The 15,847-nt window shown below is 40.9% G+C and overlaps 1 protein-coding gene and 2 long non-coding RNA genes across 14 annotated transcripts in view; 1 reads left to right on the top strand and 2 right to left on the bottom strand.

Annotated features, from left to right (window-relative positions):
* Window positions 1–15,847, bottom strand: part of Rnls (renalase, FAD-dependent amine oxidase) — a 273,500-nt gene that overhangs the window by 82,329 nt on the left and 175,324 nt on the right.
* On the bottom strand, window positions 1,964–8,094 carry LOC148007898 (uncharacterized). Its single transcript, XR_015648179.1, has 2 exons — window positions 7,808–8,094; window positions 1,964–2,383 (listed from the first exon to the last, which is right to left on the bottom strand). It is a non-coding gene; the product is annotated as an uncharacterized LOC148007898 (long non-coding RNA).
* Window positions 11,401–15,847, top strand: part of LOC148007899 (uncharacterized) — a 29,747-nt gene continuing 25,300 nt past the window's right edge. The window contains exon 1 of the long non-coding RNA XR_015648177.1: window positions 11,401–11,585. This is a non-coding gene — a long non-coding RNA (uncharacterized LOC148007899). The remainder of the gene's footprint in view (window positions 11,586–15,847) is intronic.

Genomic DNA, 15,847 nt, shown 5'->3' on the forward strand with positions numbered 1-15,847 from the left:
ATTTTGTGTATTGGAAAATCCTATTTAAGTAAAACATCTCTTTGGCTTTTTAAGATCAGAAAAGTTTCCTGCTCCGTCCCACCCAACACGTCTTCCACCTTTCTTGTCCAACTCCCAGTTGAAGACGGCATGAGTACAGGAAAAAACAAAACAAAACAAAAACGTGCTACCGTGTGCTTGGTAACATATGCACCCTCATACCAAAGAGCGAGCTGGATCAAGGACATGAGACTTTGTGCTCATATGGCTATGAGATTAGGTTGCTATTAAAGTACAACGAGCAAAGTTAGTAATTGTTTCATATACTAGTAAGCTGAATGTTTTTCTTCAATTTATTATCATATTTTTATTATTTAATAGTAAACATCAAATATTTGATGAGTATTTATTTATGCATAAAATTTATTATTACATATAACTTATACTATTTATTTATTATTTATTATATTCATAACTATAAATGATATTTATTATCATTTGCCCAAATGGTATTTTTATTGTATAATCCTAAGGATTATTTTAAAGTCAGAAAATTTGAATTTTGTGTTTTATTGTCCTGTATTCACTGTAGATAGTGAGGACTGTCATAAAGATACTTTCATGAATATATATCATTTTTTTTGACCATGTCCATACCCCACCCTCTTCTTGTTCCCTTCTCCCAGTATTTCCATTCACTCTCTCAGGCACTCTCACTTTGATATTTATGTCATTTGTGTACCTACATATGTGTGCGGTGTATGAGAGAAAGCATGAGATATTTTTCTGAATCTTATTTTACTTAATGTGATCATTTTGTTTTACTTACTTTATTACAGACAATATAAGTTCATCTCTCTTTATGGCTGAATAAAACTCTATGGAGTATATATTTCTAAAATTTATTTGTCCATTAATTTTTTGACAGACACTGAGACTGAAGCTGTAACTTTGCAACTGTGAATAGTGCTGCGATAAACACAGATGGACAAGCTTCTGTTCTGCTGATTTGGGGTTCAGTGAGTGTATACCCAGGAGTAGTGTAGACTGGCCTTATAGTAGTTCTACTTTTTGCTTGCTGATTTTCAGAGTAGCTGAATTAATTTACAACCTATCTAGCAGTGTACTATGTGATCTCACTCCCACCTCCACGTCCTGTCCAGCACTTATTGCTCTTCCTCTCTTAATATGTGGTTATTGTGACTAGGTTGAATGGACTCTTAATTGTGTTTCTTCTTTGAGAACTGCTCATTTTATTAGTCCATATGCTGATTTGATTGTTTGATTTTCAGATATTTAATTTTTAAGTTATATATATATATATTAGTTTTTAAACCTCTGTCAGATAGACACTTAGAAAATATTTTCCAATTCATGTACTATCTTTTCACTCAATAAATGGTTTCTCTATTGTGCAGAAGTTCTCCAATATCTGTAATCTCTTTAGTCAATGCTGTTTCATTTGTGAGCTATTGGAAACCTTTTTGATTTACTGTATCTTAAGGCATGTCACTTCAGGGGACTTGTAACCAGGCCAGCCTCTGTTCTCAAAGTGTGCTGGATGGTCCTCTTCTCTCCACAAGGATGTCAACATCCAAGGATCTGATGCCGTCCTCCCCTGAGTCGTGTTTACCTTTGGAGATCGATCTTTTTATCTTTAGAACCACTGTACCCTTGGCCTTAGCATGAGTATTTCTTCCTGTTTTAGCTTGGGCAGTCCCCATCCTGGGGTTCCTGTAGTTCTCTGAGTCTACGGCTTTAAAGGATGAGATGGGAGCTTTGGAGTTTGGAGACAGAGTTGTGACAGTATTTGGTACATTTTATAGCAGAGCAGTTTTAATTGGAGAGTTCCTCGTGGAATTTGCTCCTTCCTTGCCTAGTGTTATAGGCAGTGCCACAGGAAGGTGGCTCTGGGTAAATTCTCAGTATCTGTCTCGTGTAGCTTGTTTGTTACTTTACTGTTGAAAATTTAAGTTTTTCAGTCTTTGCTTCTGGAGAGTTTTATTTTGTGCAAAGTTGAATGTGGGGACAGACCCTCTCCCTTCCCGTTGACTTCTGTCCAGTGTGGCAGGCTATTGTCTGCTATGCCCCTTACAATCTCCTGTTGAGAATGTCTGTGTTTTACCTCATCTCTCACAGTGTTTTCTGTGACGCTCCACTGCTGCTTTTCTATGATTCTCACCTCCTTCTGAAGTTGCAAATTGGATGTTTTGTCTAGATTTGCAGAAACACATGAAGGGGCTGGTTGCTACTACTTCATGATTGTTAACAATTAAAACAGTCAAGTTTAACAACATTTTGAGCAGAAAGAAGTTCTTTGGAGATCATATTTTTTCATAGTTAAAAATGATGCTGGTTTTCATACTGTTTCTGTTATTTTCAACTTCTTTCTTCCTCCTCCTCTCTACCAAGGAATGAACAAATTGAAAAGAATTATGAATCTTGTATATGATAAAAAATTTTTGTTATTTAATTTCCAAAATAGCTTAATGTTAATGCCTATCCACCTTCTTTGCTCAAGAGTGACTTTAACATCTCTGCCAAGAGGCTTGCACTGTATATTCCTTTGCTTTGGACTCAGAAAGTTTTTTCATTAAGGCAAAACTGACAATATGTAACTTTTATGCTAGATCATAAAAACCACAATTTCGGCCTCGTTCTCTTGAGAGATTTAATTTTTGGAACGCAGACATGCTCTTCTGGAGACTCTCCCATCATTTGCAGAGGCTAACATGGGTGTTTGGCCAAGACCTCCAGCCTGCACCGCCATCAAACCAAAACCTTGTGAGTGAAGATGCTTCAGGAAGACTTTAGAACTTTCTGGCTGTCATTTGGCTTTGGAGTCTATCCAGCTGAGATTTCAGACACTGAAATTTCAAGTATCAAGAGACAAGCTGTCCATCACATACATAACCTGTCCAGTTTCCTGAGCCTCTGAGTTCTTGACCTGGTAGGCCCAGTGATTGTATTGATACTAAGGTTGGATGGTGAACCACACCATAATAACCAGGGAAGTGGTCTCCTGTATGTTTGCCGACAACTAGGATTTCTTCTATGTACTGCATATTAATGAACTCTGCCCATCTGACTCTTGTCTCATTCTCACATGCTCTTCCAATCAATCCTTCTGGTACATATGTTGCAAACATATTGACCCTGGTACTCCCTATGTGAGAGAAGGCTCATGCTATTCTGTAATGCACTGAGTGCTTACTGAGATCATCACCCCATATCCATTATATCAAAGAAGAAGAGCAGATTTCAAGTGGTATGTACAGTTGAGTGTGAATGACTTATTATTTGAGATGTAAAACATTAAAAATGCCAGATATATCTTTAGTACTAGTTTAAAAACGCTCATCACATTATTCCCACTGGTGAGCCATAGTCTAAAGCTTTCAAAAGGTAAACTTCATCCCTCCCTTTTTTTTGGATTTTAGTCACAGAAAAAAAAAGAGAAAATAATCTTGTAACTAAAATAAATTTCTGAATAGCTCATTTACTTCTTAAGCGATGAAAGTTGTATATTGATAATGAATAAATTAAATTTCATTTGATTATAGATGTTGAAGAAATTATCCAGAGAAAAGAAAATTATTTAATACTGTTAGCTCTTTGACACAATAATTGTTGGAAAAAACCAAGAATATTGGAAATGGCGTCAAGTGTAAACTCACAGTTCAGGCAAGTGGCTGTGAGTGGCTACCATGACTCTGGATTTGTTGAGAGGTGGAACTAATAGAGTAGTTATTACTGAGTTGAAGAATCAATCCTGCACTTGAACTAACTGAAGTATTAGCCTCTATGAACAAGCTGTATTTTAAGACTACAGGTGATAATATTTCCAGAAAAGCTATGAGGACATTAATTACAACCCGAAGGAGAACTGTCAACAAAGAGTTGTAAAAACACCTGCTTCGAGGTAGAAAAAAAATATTAGTTGTAAAAATTTATATAGCTCGTGAAAATGTACGGCCCTAAACCTATGACTGTGTGCTGTGTCATTCACAGCAGGTGTTCTGGGGAAAATATTTGGATCGAGCATATTTTACTGAAGTAGCCTTGTTGATGGTGAGACCCTTTTGCCTTTGAGGCTTTAAACAGCATTAGATCCATGCATTTTTTTTTTAGAACAGAATCTGAATGTTTTTATTTTCTACCACATAGCAGGCTGATTGCTAAGGTATGGTAATAAATTATTATGATTTTTTTTTTTAGTTCAGGGCCAAGACTAAATTTGGTTTGAATGACACAGACTACCACCCACTATTAGAATTGCACACTAAATAGTTTCAAAACTGAACTTTCTTACAGACTTGATAATGGTTCTTAATGAACTCAACCAAAATTAAAAGAAAAAATTGGCATTTCAGTATAATTTATACTTCGGCAAAGTCAACACTAATGTTTCTGACATGCGATGTCAAGCTATTTTCCCTACTTCTGCCTCTGACAGAAGTTGAAATAAGAAGCAAGACCTCAACTGTCCAGGGCTCTGTTTTCTGAGCTGAAATTTCAGATCCAGCTGCATATTTCATGGGCCTCGATGCAAGTCAAGTACAATCTTCACATTTCAAAACTGATTTAACTGCACCATGGGTGCTCCTACCTACCCTTGAGTTGTAAGAAGCAAATGTAACAGCGCACCGAAGGCAAAGCAGGAGAAGAACTGAACGGGATTCGGTGACCACCTTGCAAGCAATGAGTATTCTCAATAAAACTCAGATGCTCGTGGACACACGTTAGCATTTGGCAGTACCTCTCCGTGTGAAAAGACATTTCAAAGATGAAATACGCAAGGTCTCATTATGAATGAGCATTAGCAGATGGACATGTACAGTCGATTCTGATGATAGGAAACACTATGAATCCCAATTAATTAAAACATTTCCCCTTTTCCCAAGCAAACTCATTCTGTTTTTGCCAGTAGCCATGCATTATGGACAACTACTAAATCAAGGATTAGTTTGAATTCTTCTCTCTTTTAAAAAGATTGCCTACATGATATCCTTGATTTTACCTCTTAGACTGCAAAATCTAAAATAATTGTAACCAATCTTTAACCCAGAATATTCGTTGATGACACTCATTGTCAAAGGTGTTAGTTTTTTATTACCATGACAACATGTCTGAGAAAGTGCAGGAGGGAGGGGGCTTTCTGTGCATCATAATGTCAAGGGTTTCAGTCCCAGTTACTGGCCTCATTGCTCTGGGGCCTTTGTGCACTGAGGCAGAATATCATGCAGTGAGTGTGATGGAACAAAGCCTCTCCTGGCAGATAAGAAGCAGAGAGAAAGCTGAAGCCGGAGCAAGATACGACCTTCAGAGAGGTGCTTCTCCACCTCTAATGCTTCGACCCTTTAATGCGCTTTCTCTTGTTGTGGCGACTCCTAACCATGAAATTATTCTCATTGCTACGTCATAACTGTCATTTTGATATTGTTATGAATCGTAATGTAATGATCTAATAGGCAGGATATCTGATATGTGACCTGAATGAGAGCATCTTTCAACCCCCAAAGGGGTTATGACTTACAGGTAGACAATCACTGTGTCAGAGTATGGCTACCCTCATAGTACCAATTCCCTAAAACTAAGACTAATCTACTGGTGACGTTGGCACTTCCTGATCCAATCACTCCTCAAGGCAACACTATTGGAGACTAAGCCTTCATCAGAAAGGCATTTGGGACTTGTTTTTTATCTTTATTAACTTGAGTATTTCTTATTTACATTTCGATTGTTATTCCCCTTCCCGGTTTCCAGGCCAACATCCCCCTAACCCCTCCTCCTCCCCTTCTATATGGGCTTCCCCTCCCCATCCTCCCCCCATTATTGTTCTCCCCCCAACAATCACGTTCACTAGGGGTTCAATCTTGGCAGGACCAAGGGCTTCCCCTTCCACTGGTGCTCTTACTAGGCTATTCATTGCTACCTATGCACTTGGAGTCCAGGGTCAGTCCATGTATATAGTCTTTCAGTAGTGGCTTAGTCCTGGAAGCTCTGGTTGGTTGGCATTGTTGTTCATAAGGGGTCTCGAGCCCCTTCAAGCTCTTCTGGTCCTTTCTCTGATTCATTTGGGACTTTTTATATCCAAACTACAATACCCAGTAGAAGATCATTTTCAAAACTACCATCTCAGCCTTCATTTGTCAAGTGCTCACTATGTGGCCAGCTCTTCCTCTACATGAGAGAAGTCCTCATGCATAATTAGCCATTTATAATGACCTAGTAGGGAAATGGAAGTTCACAGTCTTTCCTAACGTTGTATACTGATAAGTCAATCAATTCCGACTTAAATCTGAACTTCTTAGGTGCCAAGTATAGGATGTGTGGCTTTCAATAAATGCTCGACACCTAGGAGCCATGGCTTTTGAATCCCTCAGTAGGAAATTGTAATCACTATTCCTACAGCCTCAGTACCACTTAAGAGACCACATAGCCACATCATATAGATCACAACATACAACATGCAGAGAGCACTTAGAGCTACTCCAGGGAAGAGCGATCAGAAGTATACTGGAGGTACGCTGACAGAAAAGAGACAAACACGGTGGTTTGTCTAAGTTGAGGGAGAACAGTCCTAGTTCAGCTGGCAGGTGGTGTCTTTCGCTTATGAAGTGTGAAGCACTAGGGAGAGCCTAGTGTGAACTAACCACCAAAGCCACACTTAACAGCGCTGGTGCCATGGCAACCGAGTCAGCAGCTTAGTTAGCGTCCGTCTCGCCTGGCTTTGGTGCTTGTTAGCTGTGTGACCTTGGTCAGGTCACATGCTCTTTCTGTAGACTCTAAGTAGCCTATCACACAGAAGGTTGTGCTAGTTAAACAGACCATTCAGCCTATAGTTAGACATTCCTTTAGTCCCTGCACTTGGGAGGCAGAGATAAGTAAATCTCTGTGAGTTCAAGGCCAAACTGGCAAGATCCAGGACAGCCAGAGACACCCCCTCCAAAAGACCATTCACTGGGCAGGAGAGAAGGCCCAGTAGGTAGGGGCATTGCAAAGGCGGTTTCAGAGGACCTATCTTCTATTCCCAGCACCGTCAGGACCTCTCACAGCTACCTCACTCCTGTTCCAGGGGATCTGATGCCCTCCTTGGGCCCCTGCTGGCACGAGACACATACACGGTGCACAGGCATACAAGCAGGCAAGGCACCCCCGCACATAAAATGAAATATTACAAAAACATTGCATGCATCAAAAGCACACACACTAAGATGAGACAGAGCTTAGCAGTTGCTACTTCATGTCCTCACCTCTGGGTCTGTAAAGCCACCCGAGGTCTGAGAGGCAGGGTAAAGCAAAACCAAACAAAACCAAAACAAGCCGAAGGGAAAGGCCTTAAGCAAACAGTACAGTCCAGGCTCTCGGAGGTGAGAAGTCTACGGAAGAAGCCCAGAGGATTTTACTGGAGTTACCAGGTAGAACACACAACACCCAGATCTGAATTTCAGATGAACAAGGAATGTCTTCAATGTCCCAAATATTGCACCAGACATTCTTTTACTAAATAAATTATTCATTGTTTATCTGAAATTCTAGTATAAACGGGTGTCAGTGGTTTCATTTACCAAGTCATGCAACCTTGACAGACTGATTTTTGTAAGAAATCTCTTAACCCTGTAAGGAGACTTAGAGCTCAGAGGAACCTGCCTGACCTGGGCAACTGCAAAGCCATCCAGGGAAAGGTCACACCCTCCACCACCCTTTGTTCTGTGAAGCGAGGGCCTCTCGGATAAAAAACCTCAAGTGAGCAATTTTACCTTCCCTGCACCCTCTATCTGAGTCTCCGCAGAGAGTGCTGGGAAAACTGCTGTAGCCTCCTTACCCGCTTGGGTCTCTGCGACCCACGTTTTTCCTTGGGTGAGGCCCTGTGGTCACGCTATAGTGACTGAACCCCTGCCACACCCTGCTTGGTTGCTGTGGGTGGGAGCAGAAGAGGTAGAGACAGGGAGAGGAGAATGCGTAGACATTTGGATCAGCTGGGTTGCGCTCTGTCGGATGGTCTCACGAAACTTTAATTGCTGCTTTGATGCCGAGTGGCAGTGCACCGTCCTTGCCAGGCCTGACTCGAGAGGCTGCTTGCACGGAGTCAGACGTGGCTCTTGTTGCACTTTCGAGCACCTCATGGCAGCGGCTCTTTTACGTTAAGGAGGAAACTCTGTGGTTAAACTGTAGCCTAGGTATTTTTAGAGCCGTTACCATGTTAACCAAATTTCATACATTTCACCTGCAGGATATGCACTAACACCAAGGCCTTCCTTAAAGGCTACCTCCCCAAATAAATAATTAAAATATGTGAACAATTAATACTGTTTTTAGGACTAAGACCATGCTGTCTGAGAACACATTCCCTAGTACTGACACCTTTTCTCTTCTATATTTTTTTCTTTTTTGAATGGATGGACGGTAATGTCTTTAGGGAGTACCTTTTTCTTTGATACAAGTGACTTGAAGGGCTAGAACCAAAAGCTTAAAGCTGGTTAGTTCTAAAGGTCAGAGCCCGAAGGCAGCGACTCCTTTGTTAATCATTAAGCTTTTCTAAGCTTCTTCTGACAGAATTCTGGCTTTGTGCCCCCTGTCTTGGGTCATTTTACACTGTGAATCCTTATGCTGCTCCAGCTCTTAAGAATGCAGCAAAGGTTAGGAGAAAGACATAGCTCTTGTTGCTGTTTTCTCCTAGTCAATCTGGCATCGCCCTTATGCTTTCGGGAGGCAGAGGCAGTTTGTGTCGAGGGCATCTTCACTCGCCCAGCTGGAGAGCATTTAAAGAGGACCCATGGGTCCAGATGTGATGGAAGGAACACCCACTTAGCCATAAAGTGAGAGTCCCCATCGTTGCTGACCAGTGACTTTCACCACTAATCCCATCACTGAAAGTTCAAGATAGAACAGAACAACTGAGTGCTATCAGATATTATCTTCCACCATCAGCTTTGACATACTTAGAATCCGCTGTGTTAGCCCAATGAGGTTCAAATGACAAGATGTCTCACTGCCAAGTTCAATGCCAGTTTATCTTCTAGTCATCTGAATAAAAGTCACTCCGCACCAAAAAAATTCCCTTAAACACAACTAAATTCGGTTTTATGGACCAAGGGACATTAAGCTGCTAAAACACATGCTTTCAAAGTCGAATGTGAAAAAGCTGCCCTGTTTCTCAAGGGAAAAAATACACAGTTAAACCTTGCTTATTCATAATAACCCAAACTTCCGGAAGGCTTAAGCATTTGGAATTGCTCCAAACCCAAAAGAGGGGAGGAGGGAAAGGGAAGGGTTTGGAGAGCAAGGGGATGGGGAGGGGGGTTGGAGGAAGAGAGGGACAGAATGAACCAGCAGCAAGCAAGCCAGTTTTTAGAAGTAGACCTGAAACCCTAGCAACACTGAAAGGAGACCTGGAGCTTGCATCTGATTGGCTTACCAGCCAGAAGGAATGCTGAGCTCTGATTGGCTAGTGATGATGTCTCCAAATAATCAGCCTTTTGCAGGGAAGCAAATTTATCTGGCAGAAAAGACAGGAGGTAGAAGAAGCAGGCAAGAAGCAAAGGGAGGGGGACAGGGCAAAATGAATGGCAGGTTATTTGTAACAAAGGTGGCAGCTGAGATGACAAGGAGGACAAAAATAACTATTTATGTAACTGTTTACAGTTTTTACAAAATGGGCTCCGTATAATCACCGATATTGTCTTCAGAAGGACCTTCAAGGATTGCAGAAGTGAAATGACATTCCCTAGGTTACACAGCTAGTAAGAAAAAAGCTGAGCTCATCCAGCTCTAATCCAGGGCTGTTGACACCACAGTCTCTGGAGAGAACAATTTGGAGTTCTTCTGAGGAACAGAGAGCTAATCCTCTGATCACAGACCACCAGCAGCCACATGAGCTACAGTTTAGTGGGAGATGCAGAAAGGGTGAAGGGCTCCCTGCCCTTCGCTACACAGAGCTTGAAAACATCGCCCAAGGAACATCTCCATGCACGTTAGGAAGAACAGCCCCCCCCCCGTTGTCCCAGCTAAAAACATGCAGATCACTTATATCTCAACTTTCTTTCCATATGCAATGCCTCCGTAAGGCCTGCGGATGCCACGTCTAAACCACTGAAGTCAGGTGCTTATGTCATACCGCTGGTTGCCATGTTCTCCTCTGAGCCACTGTACTCTGTACTGGGGCCTCAGTTCGCTGCTCCAGTTTTGTTTTGTGCTTCCCTTGCTCCCCTAACTTCATCTTTGTCCTGCTCAATCGATACTTTGGAACATGCTACACTATAAATGAAATTCAAGGTTCCTAGCAGGGTCCAGCCTGAGTTCACTGTGAGTGCCTCTGCCTAGGGCATATTGCTCTGCACATGGAGGCCTCCTTTGTGTACCTAGAGCAGAACTTCTCACCCCAGCAGAGGAGCCTTTAGCCAGGCTGCTCTTGTCGTCACGTCATCAGACTGCAGGCTCCCAGGGCCTTTCCTAGGAGCTGGTCTAAGTTCCCTGCTATTTCTTTCATGAATTCCTTTTATTGGCTTCCTGTTGATTTCTTGACCGAAGAATTGTTTTTATTTGACTGCTTAGCCCTTCTTTTATATGTTTCTCTACTAGTCATGTTCTATTAAGTCAAAATCTAGTATTTCATATACTATTACTAGCCTAGAAGCCCAGGAAAGTAGTGCGTAATGGGTCCTTAATAGTTGTACTGATGAATAATGAATGAATGAATGAATGAGTGAATGAATGAATGAATAATGAATGAACGAGCACCTGAGCTTTAGCTTTACTGGTGTTCCATGTCACCTCTCCACTAACAACTATGCACAGGGCTCCTGCAGGGTGGCCTGTTGTCTTGTGGTTCTTTTCAAAGTCGTGATTGGTAGTAAAATGCCATCATTTAGAAAGTTTTGTAGAATTCCTAACAAAATTTCTGAAAAGGGGAGGAAAATCTTATTTAGATTTAAGCTTGGGGTATGGTAACAATGTATGGGTATCACTCTTTGGGAATGTAAGTTGTTAATTTTTTTTTTTTTTTTGCCAAAATTGTGTCTCTAAGGGATGAACATATCTTTAGCAAAATGAATCAACCTATGGGGTTGTAAAGTCATAACTGAACCAATGTCTTGGTCAAAGTATTGCTGTTTTAATTATGCTCATTTATTTCAACATTCCAAATCTGGAAAATTTTTAGCTGCCCCATTACAGTTTCTTTTGCAAGTGAAAATTGTCATGATGCCCTCTGGTGGAATTAAATTTTTTCTTCCTTCCTTCCTTCCTTCCTTCCTTTCTTCCTTCCTTCCTTCCTTCCCTCCCTCCCCCTGCTCCCTCGCTCCCTCTCTCCATCGTCCCTTATCTATTTATCTTTTTACCTATTTAGAATGAAACACAGGGGACATAGGATTTATATTTCCTTGCAATGCTGACTATCTAGGCAGTATATCAAAGGTCACAGAAGATGATGGTAATTACAACATCCAAAGCTATATTTACAAACACGATCAGAACAGAGGAGTAAGACGTGGTTGTGGCTCACTAAGAATAAGCAGGACTTTTGTCGTTATATTTGCCACTCAAGCTGAACATCTGACAGAATGGCAAGGGTTTCAAAACTGGTTCTGTGCACCAGTCACAAGGTCAGTACTTCTTTGTAGAGCCATCTCTTCTTTTCTTTTCTTTTCTTTTCTTTTCTTTTCTTTTCTTTTCTTTTCTTTCCTTCCTTCCTTCCTTCCTTCCTTCCTTCCTTCCTTCCTTCCTTCCTTCCTTTGTTTCTTTCTCAGGCAATCTGGATTACACACCAAAAAGAATCCTGCTAAAAATATCGACTTTTAGGCCATCCGGCCCCTGGAAGATGTCAGGGCTGTTCTTTAAGCAACCATGGTCTTAAAACAGAGGGAGTTAATACTTATCTGAGTAGATTAGTTTCCATATTTGTTTATCTCAATGAAGTAAAAAATATTTTAAAAAGTTGAAAAGAAGACAAATGAGTATTTAAACATCTACCAACATGTCGTCAGATGATTTAATGATTGTTATTAGATTTCCGAAAAGGCAGAATGTAGTTAATAGAAATAAGCTATGGAATGTAGCAGGGCTGCAGTCAGTCAGCTGAGCGCTTCACAATTGAAAACTCGTCTTTGAATTTGGTGCACCTTAAATTAAAACACAAGAAAAAGAAAATACAAAACAAAACAAACAAAACAAAACAAAAAAAGGACCAACCGCTGCTCTAAAGCGGGCTGATGTAAATCTCTCAAGGAGTAGTACTGCCCCCTAGCGGGCATTTGGGAAGTTTCCGAGGACCAGGTGTGAGGAGTTTGTCTCAGGAATATTCAGGAGATGATATGATAATTCAACACTATGCTGCTGCTCTAGCAATCATTCACGCAGTCAAAAAAAAAACCTGTCTGCAATGCCTTGAGCCCAGGACCAAATTCAGTTTTACATCAAGGTAAACCAGACAAACAAAAATGCAATTACTCTCCAGTTATTTTTTAAGAAATGTGAATCTGACATAAACGGAGGGTAGACTGCTCATTGTTCCAGTAGCACTAGCATTCTGGGAACGTCAGTGGCAGGATCTCTGCCGAGCACAACTGTAGTCAGGTCACTTGGAATGTCAAAATTCAAAGTGAGCCCACAGAAAGGACCGACCTCTTTCTTTCTTTACAATTAGACAATTACATCAATCATTTTGAAAATGTGTGTCTGCCTTGGTAATATTATCAGTGAATTTCATGTTAGTACAGTAGAGACTGTTGTCAAGATGCTTGCTATAATAACAGCAGCGAATGAAACCGGCAGAGACAAATGCTAGATGCTTTTCTTGCACGGAACAATTAGCTACTGAAACCAAACCAAAACCAAAACCAAAACCAAAGAAAATGGCCAGAAGGGACTTTTCAGAACCCACACGGGGAACTGCACTCTTGCAGCAATTAGAGAGCGTTGATCAGGGGACACAGATGAATCTGTGTGTATGAAAACCCGTGGGTGATGGTAGGTTTCTACTGTCTTACTGTCAGCACGGCACTGCCAGCTTTATAATAACCTTGAAAAGTACCATTCTGCAGTCACGGCAGCCCAGCGGCCGCAGGAAAGCAGAACGAGGCGAGAAGTCCTTTTAAACTCCATTCCCACAGAACTGTCATCTTCTGACCTGCTTGACAGCTCCCTGAAAACAGTCCACGCACAGCACTGTCTGTTTGACTTGACTTAGAACTCACTGAGTCTGAGTGTTCCCCATAGAAATGATTTTCAATCAATTGTAGGAAAGATGCACAGAGATGAAGATCCCAGCTACCTGAGGTAGTTAGTGATGACGGATGCACATCAGGGCTTTGCAAAAGTTACAGGAAAAGATGGGGAAAGATGGCCAGAGGAGAACGGAAAAAGCACGAGCAGATATAAAAGTCCACAGCCACTCATAAGGAGGTGAACATGCCTCCCTACTGTCGTGTGAATCATCAGGGAGAAGCCGAAACTTTGTCTTTTGTCTAATGTTATGGTTCTATGAAAGCAGAAAAGGAAGGCTAAGCAAATTTTCCTTCTGACACGGAGTATTCAGGGTGTGCTCCAAACGCACACAGAATTCCTTGGAAAGTACTGTGGTATTAATGAGCTCCTGGCCTAACCATTAGCTGAATGCTAAGGTAAGCATCAGAGACCATGGTGGCTACCTATGGCAGTGACAGCTAACATGAAGTAATCATCAACAACAAACAGAAACATTAGCCATGCTGGAGTGAGAGACTCAAATGTCAAGAGACACCATGTGATATTATTCTAAATGTATGGTTTCAACAAAATTAGTTATTATTCCCAGAAAATTAAAACACTGCACCATCAATATGAAAGCAGTCAATACAAACTGCCCCAAAGGGGTCAGGATGTAGGTACTAGAAAGAGATTTAAATCTGTTTTACCTATGTTCAAAGAGCTAACTAAGACCACATGTAAAGAGAATATGAAAACAGTCTCTTAATAAGTCGAGATCAGCACAGAGAAATGATTTAAAGGTCAAATATGAAGTGTAGAGCTGAGATGCGAAGTACGGAGTGAAGAGTTCATTAAGACCTCAGCAGCAGACCTGGGCAGTTATACACAGACCGCACAAGCAGCCAACCCCAGGAAAGGTCAGTTAGCCTCACTGACACTGAGGATAAGAAAGAGCCAATGAAGAAGGCTGAACAGTGTCTCAGAGTCAGGGAGTACAGTCTAGTCCATCTGAAAGGAAGTCACAGAAAGACAGGAGAGAGAGGGGAGCAAGGGGAATAATGAAGAAATGCCAGGAAGTTTCTAAATGCAGTGAAAACTGTTAGTGTGTGAATCTAATCTGCCCAAAACAGTAAGGAGGAAGAAGGCCTCAGAGAGTCACAGGCAGACACACTAATTTAACTACTAAGAAAGAGCCAAAGGGTCTGGGAGGAAAGTGGTTCATGCTCAAAGTTCCTCACCGCATTTCCCATCAGGAGCTGCCGGGATAGAATGTAGGGGTCTGTGATATTTAAAATGGTGAAATAAAAATAATAAAAACCTACCAACGAAGAAATCTATGTGCAGCAAAACTATCTTTCGAGGTGAGGAAGAAACCAAGACAAACTTAGGTTAATACAACTAAGAGGCAGCTCATTGACAGTAGGCCAATTTTGCAAACAATGCTAGAAGAATTTTTTAGGCACATATGAAAGGCTGAAAGATAGTAAGTTGAGGCCAGGTGAAGGAACAACAACAACAACAACAACAACAACAACAACAACAACAGCAACAACAGCAACAAATCCAGTTATTTTTATCACTACCCACCAGCAAATATAAACTTAGGTAAATATAAAAGAAAGGATAAATAGAGGACCGAAAAGACAGCTCAGCAGTTAAGAGTGTGTGCTGTTCCTGAAGTCCTGAGTTTGATTCCCAGCACATATGTCAGGTGGCTCACAACTGCCTCTAATTCTATCCTGTCAGCTCAAGAGGGATCGGGCCTCCATGGCTTTGCTCCCAGGGGAACTTAACACCCCCCACCCCAACATACACATAATTAAAAATAAAATAAATCTTAAGGCAGCTCTGTAGTGTAGTAGGCAGCATGTCAGTCTCATAAAAATAAAATAAATCCTAAAAAGAAAGTATATTGGTAATTGTTTTATTTAAAAGATGGATTAACAAAGCAATAATTATAAACTTGCATTGGTATGTATATAACATATTAAGTATGTGGTTTTAATGACCATAAAAGCACCAGGGAAGGGGCAGAGAATAAATAGAGTTTGTATAATATTAAGTTAATGTAAACCCAAAGTGAACTGCTATACACACACAACATTAAGATGTTAACATAAGCCCAGGAAAACTGCACTACATTATTATTATTATTATTCATTATTATTAATTACTATTGCATATGGTATATGTGTATGTGCATTTGCCACAGCATACATGTGAAATCAGAGTTGGCTCTCCCCTTCTACTGTTTGTGTCCTTGGAATCAAACTTAGCTTGATTAGAATTAATTAATCAGAATTAATAAATTTAAACTTACGGATGGGGAAAACATGACTCAAGCATTATGGGGATAGTCTAAAGAGTATACCAAAGCAGAAAAGGAAGGCTAAGCAAATTTTCCTTCTGACACGGAGTATTCAGGGTGTGCTCCAAACGCACACAGAATTCCTTGGAAAGTACTGTGATATTAATGAGCTCCTGGCCTCACCATTAGCTGAATACTAAGGTAAGCATCAGAGACCATGGTGGCTACCTATGACAGTGACAGCTAACATGAAGTAATCATCAACAACAAACAGAAACATTAGCCATGCTGGAGTGAGAGACTCAAATGTCAAGAGTATACCATCGTGCGCACGTGTGCGCGCGCGCACACACACACACACACACACCGTAA

This window comes from Rattus norvegicus, chromosome 1 (genome assembly GCF_021556685.1).
Source record: "Rattus norvegicus strain SHRSP/BbbUtx chromosome 1, alternate assembly SHRSP_T2T, whole genome shotgun sequence".
In the NCBI taxonomy this organism is placed as follows: domain Eukaryota; kingdom Metazoa; phylum Chordata; class Mammalia; order Rodentia; family Muridae; genus Rattus; species Rattus norvegicus.